This window comes from Nyctibius grandis, chromosome 4, assembly GCF_013368605.1.
Source record: "Nyctibius grandis isolate bNycGra1 chromosome 4, bNycGra1.pri, whole genome shotgun sequence".
Classification (NCBI taxonomy): domain Eukaryota; kingdom Metazoa; phylum Chordata; class Aves; order Nyctibiiformes; family Nyctibiidae; genus Nyctibius; species Nyctibius grandis.
Genome location: NC_090661.1, coordinates 105,015,099 through 105,029,763, shown reverse-complemented (window position 1 = coordinate 105,029,763; position 14,665 = coordinate 105,015,099). Strand labels below are relative to the sequence as shown.

Below are 14,665 nucleotides of genomic sequence, written 5' to 3'. Positions count from 1 at the left end.
TCTACAAATTGCTCAAATCTCAACTTAGTTTACAAGTCTCCCATATCCATTAAGAGGTTACAATGCACGCATTTCTCGTTTCTTGTAACTAATCACCACGGCTGGGAACACCCAGTGAAGCCCTGAAATATAGGCTAATGCTATTATTTTAAAAGCTGCTGCGAGCTCAACAAAGGGATATGCTGAAAGAATCTTGATTGGAAAAAATCTTAGACTAACTGTTGGAAAAAATTGTGTTCAATCTCCTCCTCTTTTCACGTGCACTACTTCAGACTCAAAAGCCCCACGTAAAGAATCTATGAAGCGCTGTCCTGAATCGGACCCGGGTTCTGTTTCACAAAAGCCAAAATGCACCATTTACAAATGAAACGAAGGACAGAATCACTTCTCTGACTGAAGTTTCTGCTTTTGTGGTTAAACCTCTCTTCCTCTTTCTTGAAGAGCCTGCCATCCAAAAGGCCCCGTGCCATGCTCCAATGCACAAAATACATGTATTCATCACAGGGGGAAAAAAACCCTGGAAAATTTGGCACAAAGGCGGGTGCATAGCTTAACTCCCGTTCAGGATAGCCCTCGCCTGAACTCTGCACATTTGCATAGATTTTACCTATTGATTGTCTCTATCAGCAATCTAGTGGATAACCAAAAGAAACGTTTCAGCAGCTGTTTGTGGTCAGGTGCAAATTTAACTTGTTAATTATTAGCATCAACGAGATGCGTATGGTAAAGAAATAAAGGAGTGGTATCTTCCTTCAGCATGAAACTCTGCCAAATAATTTTAATAAAAAGAAGATCTGAGGCAGAAGGTATCTAAGTTTGCTTAGGGAGCTTCAAGAAAATGACTAGTAAAAACTCAAGCGAAAAGTGACCATGCATTTGTCTAATCTAATCACACACACCACAGACCACTGTGCTGCACCAATTTCTTCCTGAACTGAAGCTAAGTGCACCTCTCACTAAAAAAAATCCTCAGAAAGACCCCAGCTCTTGATAAGACATGAGACACTCACCAACTCCTCTGGCAGTTGCTCCAAGAAAAGAACCTCTTAAGCCACTCTTGTGGCTTATTTCTCATGCATGCTTTTTTCATTTGAAATTGTCTGTTGGCGGCTTCTAAATATTACTCAGACATGAAAGGAACGGGAACATTGCCGTAAACATAGCAGAATGTGCAAACCACAGTCTTCTAACCACAAACTCCTGGGAAACCCTCTCTGAACTACTAGCCAGGGCTGTTCAACTCAGATTTAATGGCGGTCTAAGGAAGCCTGATATTACCCGTGAAAGTAATTCCTCTTGGGCATCCATATCTGGCGTAGGGCCTCGGTAAAAGGACCGAGTGCCCTACTCTCCTCTCATGCCAAATCATGCTTTTTCAATGCACGGAGTGAGGATGTTTGCTGGATTTAAGTACACCAGCTCTGCAGCCACATGTAAAAGCAACTTGTGCAATTTAAAAACCACACACCTAAAGATGCATTAATTATATATGCCATGGCATTGCCATGGGATCTGAGGCTGAGCTGTCTGCCTTCGGTGCCTCCTACTGCAGTGACTACTGACGGCTCCTCAGTGCTCCTACACATGCAAACAGCCAAACGCAGTTACACAACGGTACGTGTTCAATGAACTCGTTTTGCCACGTGACCACTTGATTACCGTTTTCATCCAAGTTGTTAATCTCATGACAAACTGCCTTGTTCAAGCATATTTTGTGATTACATTCTTTCTTTCAATTTTTTTCTCACTAGCAACTTTTCCATTTGTTTGCCTGAAACGAATGTCAAGCTAATGAGCTTTCAGCTAACGAGAACCTTGCTTGGTGCTTCCCTCCTCTCTTCCTGCTTACCCACAGGCACAGACCTACCCCTCTTTTAGCATTCTGCAGTGTCCCAGGTACTCCAATTTGTTCTAAACCAACATTAAAGACTGTTGGCTACAGAAGGATGATTAAAATTGGCCAGTGCTACTAGCTAAAACCCTCCTCTGTTACTAACAGACTATTGTATGCTTCATAATCTTCATGTGACAAGCATTTTCTGTTTCTTTTAGCATGTAGAGCAGAAATACATACAGAAGACCCCTGCCATTTCTGAAACACCATTTTCACTTCTAGTAAGTGTATGAAATAAAAGATGAAAATTTTTTTGTCCTACTTTCGAAATGGAAACCTGGTCAGATCCTGTAAAATACTGATCCTGCTCTAAATGTCTAAAAGTAATGAACATAGGAAATGACCCTCCCGACTAAAGGGAAGAAAAAGAAATGACAGAATAATGATGGAACAGTGAAACTGCTGGAGTGGTGATCCAGGAGAAATCCAACACCCTACTGATCAAAACTGCTTTTTTTCTGCAGAATGCCCATCTCCTGTCTCCAGCCTGTCCAGGCACCTCTCTGCATGCATCCCACAAAAGCCTGGCTGCAGCACCCACGCTCTGAGCACGCCTGTGCACACAGACCGTGCTGCAGTCGCAGCCACAGTGGAAGGGGACAGAGAGCAGAAGACAGAGTGCCACCCAACCTCCACTTACTGATTCAACGGTCAGGACACAGAACCCAGCTCACACGTGGCTCAAAGCTTTCCTCCCTTTTTAAATTACACAGAAATATGTCAAGTTAAAGAGATTTTCAGCACATGGAAGGAAAACATTAACTCTGCATTTTCTACTATCAGACGTGAACAGAGCTCCCAAACATTTCACTTGGATCCAATATTGACATCCTCATGAAATTCAGCACTCGTTAAAACTGCAAAACTGAAAGGCAGAAATTAAAAATAAATCTTGCTGGTTTATTCAATGACATTCACAAGTGGGGTAACACTTGAAAGAGTTATACTTGATAAGCCTTCAACACCTACTGACAAGAAACTCTCATACCTACATAGCGGAAACTCACTACTCATTAGCTAGACTTTTGGTCTGTCTTCAGATATCTCAGAGTGAGAAAAACAAAACAGACTAGGGTTTTGAATGGCACTTAAAACATATTTTTTCTTGACGAATGTTAATAATGAAGTATTATTTGTATGTTGCAGTACTGCACTATCCACAACAATTTGATTTCAGAATTGTATCAACTAAGCAACCACAATGATTTGCATTAACTGTAACATGTTTTACTCCATAGAAGACATCCTTTAACTTCTTGGAACTACACTCAACGTGCAGGAAACTCAGCTGCCAGTATCAAAGGATTTTAAAATTACCATTACAAAACCACAATAAATCAGCACACAGAGCTGCTCAGTTTAAACACTGCAACATTACAGGCTTCGATGCAAGTTTTATTTAGTTCTAGGGAAATTATCAAAGGCAGGAACAATGTTAATGGTGACAGCCTACATACACCCTTCTGTATCTTCCCAGTGCATGCTCATGGCTGAAAAAAATCTGTGCAACTTACTGGCAAAAAATCAAGTGAAGCAGCCAACTGTATAGGAGTCATTGGCAAAAACAGCCTTTCGTTTTAATGGTCACAGGTTTTCAACCAGGAATTCTCACAGCAAGGGGCCAACACAAGCTATTTGCTACAGCACATGCAATATGCACTATCAGGCAACTGTTTGAGGCTTCTGTAGGGTCTAACTACAACACAATTACAGCCTTAATTTTGGCTATTCTTGCTTTTGCTGTTTGTCATTGTTTCTTAGAGTTATTCTGCTGTCAATATTTGAAGAACAGAATCCTGCCTTGATACTGATTTAGTAAAGACTTGAACCACTGTCTTCATAATGCATATACTGTGCACGCAAAAGGTGGAGGTGAAGGTGCTTATTGAATTAAATCAATACAAGACACCAGACTGGCAATTATCATCTAGAATTAATTTTATATAATGTAAAAAACCCAGTAAACAGAAGAAAAATGAATTTCCATCCCACTTCGGCAATCTCTAATTTAAATCTGTTGTATACTCTGGACCTTTGGCTTGCTTAAGTTCAGTTGTCACTCAAGCATTTAGCACATACTTGAATTTACTCCAAAGCTGGCAATGATCGGGTTGCATAGTGCCACCTTCTGTGATACTTCTATGGTTCACACTGAAGGGCAGAGAAAGAAAGCAGTGACAGCTACAGTCTGGAGATGTTTCTCCAAGGGGAGCTCAGGGGCTGTGCTGCAGGGACTTCATGACTCAAAAAACCCCAAACGACACTGAGGGGGAAATATGGGACCTGTACAAAAGTCCAACTCTATCCAGGTTAAGTTTGTGCTTCTGCAAGCTTAATGACAGTACTACAGTTACACTGTGTTCAGCTGAAAACATATAAAGAATTAAAATTGGTTTAATTTTCAGGGAATCATTAGAGTTATATGAATAAAAGTAGTCTAGGAATAGCACTATAGAAACACAAAGTGACTTCCATAATGAGTCCATCCAGTATATACATTTCTTCACTGTCTCTACGGAAGCAAGGTGATCCGAGTGCCACACAAAAGGCTTGCTAGAAGACAGTAAGGACAGGAGTTTAATGTCACTAGCAGCAATGGTACCGTAATCCATACCGGACTTGTTGAGGCTGGAGAATAAACTAACAATTATAACTATTATAGTAGTTATAACTAACTCTTGGCTGCTATCACTCCAGAGCACACGGGCTAACAATTATAACTATTATAGTAGTTATAACTAACTCTTGGCTGCTATCACTCCAGAGCACACGGGCTGGGTGTAAGAGGGCTCGATGGTGAATGATGGGAACCTCCCCACAGCCCCTTAGCAGCCTCCCTGCACTTCACCACCTGGGCAGGACTGAGGGCCGTGGCCTTGGTTTGTGTTCGTGACCACAGCCTGCGTGGCAGACACCGAGAGGCTATGCTGCATTAAGAGCTCAGGAAGATTTTTTCCTCCAGGAAACTGATTTTCCCCCTTTTCTGGCAGGAAAACAGGAAAGGCCGAGCGTGTCATTCTGCGCCACCGAGGTGCGTCAGCGCGCGGCTGCTTCCCGCTGCCTCTGCGTCCACGGGGAGCCCCTGGGGATCGAGGAGCACCAGCTCTGCGACGGCGTGTGCCACGACAGCAAACCCCCGCGCCGGAGGCATTGTGTGCATCTTGAACGAACCCTGGCCCACTCTACAGATTTGTTTCCACATTGGAGGAACAGCTCCCAGGGAGCACAAAGGGGCTGACCCTTCCTTTACTTTTTGTATGCTATCTGTGGGGCTCCGGAGTGCCCCAGCGGAGGCTGAACTCAGAATGTGCTCCTACCAGGATGCCATTTCATGGATACAGCTGTTTCTTCAGCCTCTACTAGCAAGTACTATTTAGCAGTTAGTGTTTATTTATCCCACTGAAACGTTACGTTACAAAAGCGTTTGGAAAGTCAGCCACAAAGAAGTGGTCCTCTAATCACCTCATCATAGAATCATAGAACGGTTTGGGTTGGAAGGGACCTTAAGGACCATCTAGTTCCAACCCCCCTGCCACGGGCAGGGACACCTTCCACTAGACCAGGTTGCTCCAAGCCCCATCCAACCTGGCCTTGAACACTGCCAGGGAGATGACCCAATGGTATGTAAAAAAAAAATCCAAAGAAACAACAAAAGCCAGTAGAAGCCAGATGAAAGATCCTAATGACTTTGCAGAAATGTCCACGTGGGTAATATACCTTCTTCTTCCAGAGGAAGACACCATAAAGGAATGTGATAATTTTCAAGGATTTTATTGGCATACTCTTCACTCATTAAAGGAAAAAAGAAATCTATCCTATGATTGCTGAGAATAACATCAGACTGTATAGGTCAAAAATTGACTGACATCACTCTGGACAAGCATTATTGAGACACACAAAGAAGCTGTTGTGCCTTTAAGCTTATGGTACATTGCAATGCAGTAAATGAAAAGCCACTATTATGAGGGGATGTTTATGTCAGTATCTGAAACAAATCTTCTTTTTACTAGGATAATACTGTCTTAAATTGTTAACTGTTGATCAGATAAACAACATGTGATAAAGATCCTATAATCTCTTTTCATAAAACTTGTTTTAACTCTTTAATGGCTTTACGTGTTAAATTATTACACATTATTGAGCCTTGTGAAAACTTACAATAGCTGTAAATAACATCCTAACAGAGTTCTCGTGTAAGCTGTAATGCAAAAATTCAGGATTGGATTTTAAATAACGTAGAGATTAGATGCTAAAATTTTCACAGGAGGTAATGCATCAGTCATTACCGAGAACTCGTATCCTGCTCCCTACCCACTCTTCACTAAGAAAGCCTTTTGGGCTTTGCGTAAGAAGAAATTAACTTGATCTCCATGGTCACGCTGTAGATTTAAGAGATGTTTTATGCAGTACAGGATACAGAGAACCTCTACGGCGATGTATTACCAAGACAAAGGTGATGCCATTTCAAAGACGCAGCACGCACAAGAGGTACTCCTGGTGGTCCTTAGGCAGGACCAGTGAGAAGCAGGAGAATGGTCCCAACATCATCACTTCATCCCCTCGACCTTTTCAGCACACAGCTGAAACAAATGGCCTTTGGGTAAGGGGAACATTTGAAGCAACGCTACCCATCTCCTCTCCTGTGCCTCAGAGACATAAAGCTTAAAATAAAGCAATTTGCTACACGCCGATTACCTGAATCTGGTGACGAGACGACACGGGGTGCGCTTATGAAGTCGGCACAGGTGGGTGAGGAGTCCCTCCTTCAAACCCCATCTTTCAGCGGGACTTAACAGGCCCAATCCCTGCTGCGCTCTCCAGATCTGCATTTGCCCCTCATCGGACAGACGTGATGGCTATCGGTTGGGACAGAGCTGCGTTTTGGCTGACTAACGTAGTTCCTGTCTTCTTTACACGACACAGACGTTTGAGCAGGCCGAAGCGGGCCGGCCCTGGAGGAGTGCAGGCCTGGTGCCGCCGGCGGCACTGCCCGCTCAGCCGAGGGGAGCCCCACACCTGGCCGTTCTCAGGGCGCTTTTTCCCTCCTCACTTTTCACAGCTCGTCATCTGACTGCACCAACAGGAAAACGTGTATTTTAAATAACTTATTATTCACTGTTCAGGTGAATTCCTAAATCCTACCCTCCATCTAGGAAAATCCCTGACTACAAAGTGTCTATATTAGGTTAAAATGATCCATGAAGATCAGAACGAGCGTAACTGGAAGGGGTGTGGGGTAGGGTATGACTGCTCTGAGACACCTGGAGCTCTTCCTGAGTGGCTGGAGCACTTTTACCTGACCTTGAAACACCCACCTTACAGCAGGATTTCAAAGTATCAGCCCCTCTTCTCAATTTCTGTTTCACTCACAGGAGGAAAAGAAAACGTTTAATGGTCTCAACTTAAAAACCCGTGCATCATTGCACAAACGGCCAGGAAGCTTTTCATAAGTTTTACAAAACTATCTTTTTTTTTTTTTTGAGAAGGAGCAACTTAAAAATTATAGCAACTATTACAGCTGATTTAAGATTCCTGGATTGTCATTTTGCATATTTTGCTTTGAAATGTCAAATTCTCGTCTCAAATCGGGACCGGGAAAAATGATACATTATGGGAAATCCTATTCTGAGAAAGGCAAAATTGCTGTCTGAATTATCAATATTAATAAAGGTAGACTTGTGGATACATCATGTGGATTGGAAAATCAACGTTTCTTTTAATAATGCATAGAATGATAAAATACAGTGGAGATCTGCATCCAATCCAAATCTTTTAGAAATTATGTTCTCCACTACCACTGTGTGAGTCTCCCTCAGAGAGACTGATGAACAGAAGCCCTTGCCTATTTATTACCTCTTTGCTACAGAAATACCATAGAAAGTACCATGAGGGAGATAAACGTGTAACAAGCTGCACAGGCTTATTTCAAGTTGTTGAGTAGTTAAGGGTGTGTTCTCAACCCTCTTAAAATTAATACTGATGTCCATGCTAATTTGAAGTAAAATGGGGACTTTCAAAGCAGATCCATTTGCCTGTAAGGTGACCTCAATGCAGAGAGGTCCGAAGAAGCCAGAAGAAAGAAAAACAAATTAAAAATCTGTCTGCCAAAGAGCTTTACATGTATGCCTACATTATGAGGTTACAATCCAACATAAAATGTACTGAACACCTTTATCTCGTCAGCTTAATGGCAGAGATCGCATTACGAAACAGACTTGGGAGAATCTATATTCTTCCTGCAAGAGGCAACTCAGTAACTCGCTGATAAGTTAGCATTCAGCTGTGGAAATACTTTATCAGGAATGTGTATTTTTTGTAATTTTTATGCATGTCTGAGTGGGATGGAATCAAATAAAAATAATCTCAAAATTTTCAAGTCAGGGTATTATTAAAGGTTACTTATATGTGTGTTTTTCTAGCTACAGTCCCCGCAATACAGTGAACCCTCTTGCCCTGACTTAGAACAATCGATTGCTAACACCCTTGAATATGGGCACGCAATGAAGTGCTTCCTGCATCCTGACTGAAACGCTCCACGCGCTACAGGTGCAAGACCCTGGGCACTGTCAGAAGGTTTGACAAACAAACCTCAGCATCTGTTTTGTAATGAGTCTATCATCAAGCAGAAATTAACCTGCAACCCTATTAGACAGATGAGCACTGAAAAACCTGGGAAGGCTGCAACGGATATGTGGGATCTGGCACTAGTATCTTATTAACTATAAGACACTGTCCAGACAATTTTTCTACCGGAGCCATTCAGAAAAGGAGTTAGTCCCCAGAAGGCCGCCAGTCCTCAAAGCCAGCCCGCAGGTCGGCAGGTACCTCCGTGGCAGCAGGAGGGATCCCAGCCCTCCCCGTGCCGTCCGTCGCCATGGCTGTCAGCTAGGTGATGGATGGCAGGTGTGGCCGCGGCCAGCGCCGGCCCGGGCTGCGCGGAGACAGGCGCTGCTGGTACTGTGTCACCCGCCGCCAGCCGGTGCCAGCTGAGCCTCCCAGCTGCCCGTCCCTGCCACGCAAGGCATGAAACAGGCACTCCGAACAATCACAGCAGCAGAGCCCAGCTTATACGCTGCATTATTAATTAGTTTAATGACGCTCAGCCCTATTAGAAAGCACAAGATAACTGTATTTAATTCGTGTACATTTTAATTACGGCCCAGGCAGCGCCAAATTTGATCAACGCATCATCTTTTCTGTTCTGCTCTGTAACCGTGTTTGTATTAATTTGCATCTGAAACAGGAGGAGCTGCTAAGCCCGACTGGGAATAGAGTTCCTTTTAGTTTTTAAACAGTGTCATCTTTCACATCGTGATGCTGTGCGAGACCTCTGCCTGCTGATAACAGTGTCATCTTTTCCTGTAGCCACAAATTAAAAGCAGGTTTACCACCACATGCTACTAGACCCTCCAGGGCCCCCGAGGAGGCAGCCAGAGAACAATTCATTCACTCATCTCTCCCCTTATCCGTGATGGAAGCAGAAACAATTGCATCATTTAATTTACTATTGCAACGAGGATATGGCTCATTGGCCCCTCGTTGTTTTGAAGATGGATTTAATTAACCTCCTATGAATCTTGCCAATAAGCGTGGCAGCATCAGTATGGAATGGAAGACGTCAAAAAAAATCAGCTGCAGAGATGGGTAATCAGTATTTCTCAAGCTAGCTCTGCCGAGAGGACTTATGGCTAGAGAGGTTTGGCCCCAGCAGAAAGCTAAGGAACACACTGAGTTAACACACTTACCTCTGGGAATCTGAGCTCAGGTTTGACTTAAGCTACTGAGAAAAAGAGAGGTAATTGAATAATTCCTAATAGCCACATATATCTTTAATGCAGAAGCCATTTGCGATCACTGGAAAATAAATAATTGCAATTAACTACACTGTTAAGTAAATATACAGTCCCTTGGGGAAGCAATCTGCATGCTTTTATAAGTCTGGCTACAATATGAAACTCATCACAATGTCTATGAGAGTAATTTATAATGAACATTTAGCAGGTGCCTCAGATGGGTTGGTGCAATTTACATTCATTAATAAAACTGTCCTTATTAGACCTGAAGTTTTACGCATTTTAATTTAATAAATCTTTATTACATTTTCATTTCACACAGGATTTTGTTTCCAACATTTCCTAGAATCAGTTTAGCTTGTAAAGAAAGTTAAAATCTCTATGAGACAAGGTTGTTTACAATGAACTATTTGAGAAGATAAAACCAATCCAGGTTCTTAACTGGAATGAAAACATGACTGAAGCTTGTAAGCTATTAAGAATAATTTATCCCACAATATGCAGGTTTATCGCAGAAATAAAGCAATGTGATTTTTCTTTTATAAGGACGGCTTAATATCACCCTACTGAAGGAAGAAGGGAACCCTATTACAGTTTTAAAGTACCAGCCACTCTGCAGCAAAAGACCACGTTAATTGAAGAACACGAGAAAGAAACAATTCCTTTCATATGTGTAAAAAGCAGCTCTTTTTCATGATCTGTAGCACTATATTAGAAGCTTTCCTTCCTGACTATTTAAAGATTTAACAGGACACAACGAATGTTTGACAGTCCTGGTTCAGTCAAGATTTAGTCAAGCTCTAATTAATTTGCTACTTTCCTAAGAAGGGGTCTGCTCGTGGTAGCATTTGCATACCTGTGCCTCTTTATTTTGTCCTGCTGTAAAAGTTACAGGAAGATGGTCTGTTCTTTTCTCACATACACAATTAACGATTCTTCAATGCAGCAATCAGCCAAAAGACACACTCCTCATCTCAGAAATATCTAATAAAGAGGTTTTTTTTCACCCGAGAGTCAGATTTTGAGCGGTTTAGGGGCCTAATTGCCACGTTAAAACATTGTATGTGAAATGGCACTTTTGTTCATCTAAAAAGATGCATTAATCAGTTTCAGTTCTTGCAGAAGAGGAAAGATAGAAGATTAGACTTACAAACACTGATGTAAGCCTAGAATAGGTAGAAATAGGTTTCTTAGCTGTTGACAGTTTTCATTACATCAGTATTTCCAACCCTTCCAGCTATATTCAACAACTCATCACTACAAAGCAGCAAGGTTTGAGATCAGCCTCAAAACATGCACAAACCACCTGAAAATGCGTATTTATTGCTGTTTTTTCAGTATCTACTCTGGCATCACACAATAGCCTATGAAATGTGTACAAGACATGAGTTTCATGTCTTGTAGATTTTGTGTCTCTAAGGAGAATAAAATAAACTAATTATATGCCCAAACATCAAAGACTGGTACACAGGTGTTTGAGTTACGCTTCATAATCCAACCTATTAGTAATTTCACATCAGCAATTTTTGACCACGTTCTTTCTCATACTCTTATCATTTAGAAAAATGTTAATTTCCAATACATTTTCTATTTCTGAAAATGCCTTCTAGTTCTCCCGTTACAGATCTGAAACATCAGCTATTTTGTAAATACTGAGGCCAACATAGTCCCTGTGTAATCTTTGTGATCATTAGTGTTTTTCATTTTCCTTTAGCAGTGTTTCTGTACAAGTGCATTAGTACCCAGAAATGGTTTCAAAGAACACAATTTGCATAATTCCCTCTTTAAACATTCCCCAATTTAATAATTTTCCAATTGTAATCCCATTTTTTGCCATATTAAATGGAATGGTATTAGTGGTCACAAACCCCAAAATCACCAGATTATTTCAAATCATTGAAATAGATTATGTTTATAAGGAAACAAACATGAAATTTGTAGCTATGGAAATTATGAAATGCTTAAAATAGTAAATATCATTATCATACGGATTTACTAAAGAAAATTTTTTCTAAATTTTTGTTTTAATTTACGCAACTACTGAGGAAAATATATAGTCATAGCTAGAAGAAATGTCATGTACGAAGTTTGTTTTCTGAAAATACTTTTGAAAAAAACTGTGTTACAGAGAACAATATTCTGAAGATACAGAATATGATTTAAAAATACTTCAGTGCTTCAGACGCCATGTTATGCTGTCTAGAACTACTGTCATACAGCAGAGGGTTCACTTATCCTGCGCTGAGGAAGTCAGCTTAGCACTTGGCTATGAATTAAGTGGATACTTTTCTTGGAAGTACAAGGAACTTCAAGACACTTTTGAGTCCGTCATTGGCCCTTTTCAGGCTGAGGACAACTTTAAAGTGCTTTCAGTGGCTGAGCTGTAGGCATTTCTCTGAATGTCATCAATATGACTTTAGAGTAAGGTTCCCATCAAATATTTAATATTTAAATATTAAATATTTATCAAACGTTTAATAAACAATATATTAATGATTTATTGTCTATTAATTATGAATTAATAAGTGCAACATTTTTGGCATCTGATTTAGCACACTGCCCTTCAGTGTCTGGACTCCACATTTGAACAAGCTCTCCGATTCTCCCTTTCAATGGCTTAACTGAGAAATCCTTTAGAAATATACTTCATTCTTTGTGTTTGGTACAAGCACAGTCTGCATTTCCCCAACACATGCATTGCTCATAGCATCTTGGTGTCCAAGTGTTCAGCACGTGGTGGTCTCAAGAGGGAATTCAAAAGGTTAACAAGAAAAGCAGAGATAAATTTAGCAATATATACAACGATGACAGGTCAATGGATTAACCCTTGCAATTCCTTGTATTAACTACACTGCTGAGCAGTCAAAAGAATGGTTAATACCAGCAGTTTGCACAGGCACGCGTTTAAAATGCCAGAAAGGACCGGGGTATTTTTTGGAGCGTGAGGTTCCTCCATGGGCAGAGGCCAACACCCAGGAGGCTGGCACCGAGCATAAGCATTCACCTCTGGCCATTTCTGTCCCAGGGCCCTGCTCACGGCACTCTGCCTCTGCCACCTCTGGAAAAACGGCACAGGTGAGAAACACCATTTATAAACTAGTCTGTGAAGTGTTTTGGGATTGATCTACATACCTTATACCCAACCAAACCATTAGGTCTGATCTAGAGCAATTCCTGCTAGAGGTGGCCTGTAACTCTGTCCTTCCAAATTACACTTTACAAACTCATCTGTCTGCTGGGAGCCTACACTTCATTGTCAAACCAGAGTGCTGTACGCTTACTACTGACCCATTCGGGGCTGTTCCAGTGCTAAGATGCTGTCAAAGACACACTGTCTGCACCATCACTTCTGTGTAGTAACTACATGGGACAACCATTTCTTAAATCTTTTGGATCTTCTGACATACTGATCTACAAACTCTACCAAATGCAGAAGACCAGAAAACAACACGACTTTAACTGCACAAATGTAAATTACAAGTGGAAGTTTCTAGATCAACTTTAATTATGTTCCATGTTGCAATATAGCTGGGTGAGGTTCTGGTTAATGTGGTATGCTACTTCTCAAAAAAGCAACAGAAAATATGTAATATTCTAATGCTTTTTACAGTCACACATGCATACACCTCGTCTAGGAAGAATGGGTAAATTACTTTGATTCATCTTCAAATTACACCTTGTGTGCTCACATGCGACAACATTAACTGACATTGGTAAAGCATCCCTGAGATGAAAAGCACTGTGTCAGGACTCAGCATCACCTGTACTCTCACTGCCTGCTGTGCAGTTCACTCAGTATGCATCATCTATGGTTAGTGGTATTATTTTTTTAGAAAAGGATCACTTTGAAATTCACAGATACAAACCGAAGAATCTTCATCTACTGGAAACAGAGCAAGCATTCTCTGCAGTTTCAGTCCTGCAGAGTGCTAGGCAGTTACTAAGTTAGGAAAAACTTATAGCGCCCTTCATCAGTACTGGGTGTAGGAGATAATTCTGCTGCAGCATGATTGATAGAGGTGTTCTCAGACAGGAGCATTCTCAATAAAACTATTGCACCACTGGTGAATAAAAACCAAACCGGCACAATACTTCAGACCCAAGTAATCCACAAACAGTGATAACCATGGGAACCGTGGTGTAGCAGAGTGGGATTTAGTCCTTAACATATGCAGCATGAAGCTCAACCAGTGCCTTGAATTTCATTTCCATTGTGCCTTAAGTTTGTTGGTTAAATGATTGCAATGTATAAAGGATTCTGAGAAGGAAGTTATTAGCTGCATACGCAGTGCTGTAATGTCAAGCTCCTGCTTTTCAACACACGAAGGACTAATCATCACGTAAGGAAGGAGAACTGCACCACACCTGGATGAGGGGTAGCCAGCCTGTGACACACAGGCCACTTACTTCCCGCTGCTTGATTTAAAAAATAAAGGCTTTTGGTTTAGAAGATACATGCCTATCCTCAAGGACAGCAAAAAGACACCACGGTCTCTCTGAGAATTAAAGTGGGAAAACCATGAGATTAAATTGGTTCTCAACCTCGATATTATTTCTGACCCTGTATTACCTGGAGCCGAGCTTTAGCAGTAAGTCAAGGTAATCTCAACTCATGATGGAAAAGGTTTACTGCATTCGTTTTGGCTTTATACAAATCTTCCAGTCACCCTTCCACACTGAGACGCTACTGCCAGAGGTTTGCACAAATGCCTGCTTGTACTTCTCAAGTGTGGAATCCTACCACAGAAGTTTAGGCAGTTTCTCTTCCCACCGCCCCCAGAGTACAGGTATAAACAAGCAGTTACTCCGCTTGCAGTAGGTGATTGTGAGATTCACTGTGAGCTAGAAACACACGGCAAAAGTCACAGATGCACAACAGAAACGTGGTACTGGTGCTGAAGCTCGAAGAGATTTCAAAGAAGGAACATGCGTGCCTGCCAAAGGACGGACTGCTGAAATGCAGCGTGTCAGCTCTGCT

General features: G+C 41.5%; 1 protein-coding gene across 2 annotated transcripts in view; it reads right to left on the bottom strand.

Moving 5' to 3' along the window:
* Positions 1-14,665, bottom strand: part of INPP5A (inositol polyphosphate-5-phosphatase A) — a 208,902-nt gene that overhangs the window by 49,387 nt on the left and 144,850 nt on the right. The gene's annotated exons all lie outside the window — the stretch shown is intronic.